A 2,228-nucleotide genomic window follows, 5' to 3' on the forward strand; every position below is an offset into this window, starting at 1 on the left:
CGGCTGGGAGATCCGCTGGCGGGCGGCGGCGACGGGCGGGAGGGAGGCAGGGGCGGGATCCGCGAGGCTGCCTGCGCCGGGGGAGGGCCCAGCTGCCGCGAGGCCGGCGGGGAGGAGACGCAGCCCCCGCGCTCTGGGAGCCCGGGGCCCGCCCCTTGGAGAGCCTACTTGGCCCACGTGGGCACCTGCTGCCTGGCACCCAGGGATCTGGCACTCCAGCCGGGTGCCCACCCCAGCCACCTCCGCGGGGTGAGGTCCACCTCCCCGAGAGCCTCCGCCGTGGGCCTCGTTCCAGCCGCCTCCTCCCCCCAAATCTTGTTTCCTTCTCGTGCCGGCCTCCTGCCTGCAGCCGCCTCCGCCATTGGAAACGTCTCTCCCGCCATCTGGCCAGTTCTGTAAATGGCATAGCTGTGACTCCGACCCTGGGCCCGGTTTGCAACTCTGGATCAAATGCCTATCCACAGGGATGCTCTCGCATTGCGCTGTGTCCCCAGCAGAGAGAGTCTCAGAAGCCTTGGTCTGCTCTTAAGGGGAACCTTCTCTCCCACACAGACTTCTCTGCGGCAGCGGCAGCGACAGCCCGTGTGTCCCTGCTTTGGAAACCCGCCAGCTCCCTTAAACTGTAGACAAACCAATTAATCCTAAGTTTAGTATCAGTAAGAATGGGGCCCCCCACCCATTTCTCCCACTACCTCTTGGGCCGCCCCAGTTCCTTCCGTTTGACCTAGATCGCCCAAGGGACCTCAAGAGATTGACTTGGGTTATCCCAGAGCGAGACTTCTGAACGCCAGGCCTTGTTGCCTGGCCCAGTTACCCCAGGCGCTCGCCCCTAGCGGGCGCTGTGCTAAATGCATTCTGTGCGTGACCCCAAGGACGCCTGTCACGAGAAACTGAGGCCCAGAGTTACGTGGTCTTTGCACGGGTTGCAAGTCTCGTGTTTGGGGGTCACACAACTGGCAAGGCTTGAAGCATGGGTTCCCCAGGTCCCCTCTGCTAGGAGCCTCAGCGAGGCACCACAGCGCCATCGTGAGGAGGGTGCGAGGTCCTGCGCTTGCGGCCCCGAAGAAAGGTGACCTCTCATTTGTACCAACTACCTTAGGAAGCATTTTCTACTGTGGGTTGTAAAATTATTTTATTATTGGTGGTATTTTTAATACAGAGCCACACACATCCCTTACTTGAAAGGCTTAGGACTATATGGTTTGGTATCCGGATTTTTTTTTTTTTTTTAATTCTAGAAGGCTATAGAACGATTATACCATATCCAGGGTATTGTAGTAGTCCCAGCACGGTCAGGATGGTACAACAAGATCAGGTGATATTTCTGCTTCGCAGCGTCTACGGAGAGGAATACACACTTAGTGGAACAGAAGTTATTAATGACCTGATGTCAGTTTAGTCAGGTCTGATTGCTTGAAGAGTTTGGGGGCCTGATTTATGAAGCGGGTTTGTTTGTGCATAACGAATTGTAGCGAGGATTTTTTAAATCGATACCATTATTAAACACCTCCTGTGGTCCAGGTGCAGCCTGTATTGTTTATGCAAGTTTAGAGGCACTAAACAATTTATTTCAACAAATAATACAGCTTATTGCAGATAAATCAGGGGAAAAAAACAAAAACCATCGAGGATCCCCCGTAAAATAATTGGATCATCAAAGGATGCTAAAACCGTTGGTAAAATGTTGGGCAACAGTCCAGAATTATTACCCAACAAATGACTTATTCATTACAAATGGGAAAAATGTACCTACCTAGCGGGGGGCAGTTTCTGGCTGACACCCTCTTAACCAAAGGATCAAACAGTATCCCAAGAGTGGGACACTATGACAGCAAGTGTCTCTTGATGTGACACTCTAGAAAATACACAATATTACCCATGCAGAATTCTTGGGGGGGGGGGAAGTTACCCCTACATTTAATAACCAGCAAAAATTCAGACATTGAAAATGGGGGATCTATACCAGGGAACTGGTCAGTCTTTTCAAAAAAGTCCACGTGATTACGGTGTACACACCTCGACTGGGTCCTGTCCGGTGATCCTTGCTTGTTCCTTGCCAATCTCAGATGAGGGACTGTCTGTAGGCGATGGGGCTGTGCTTCCTGCTATAAATGCTGGACTGTTTGCCTCCAGGGCTCTGCCCTGAGCTGGGGCATGAATGGCAGCTTTGTGTCTGGGTGTGGGGTTTGCCTTCAGTCTGGCCTCACATGTGGTCGGTGGGGGTGGGG

Source organism: Meles meles, chromosome 19, assembly GCF_922984935.1.
Source record: "Meles meles chromosome 19, mMelMel3.1 paternal haplotype, whole genome shotgun sequence".
NCBI lineage: Eukaryota > Metazoa > Chordata > Mammalia > Carnivora > Mustelidae > Meles > Meles meles.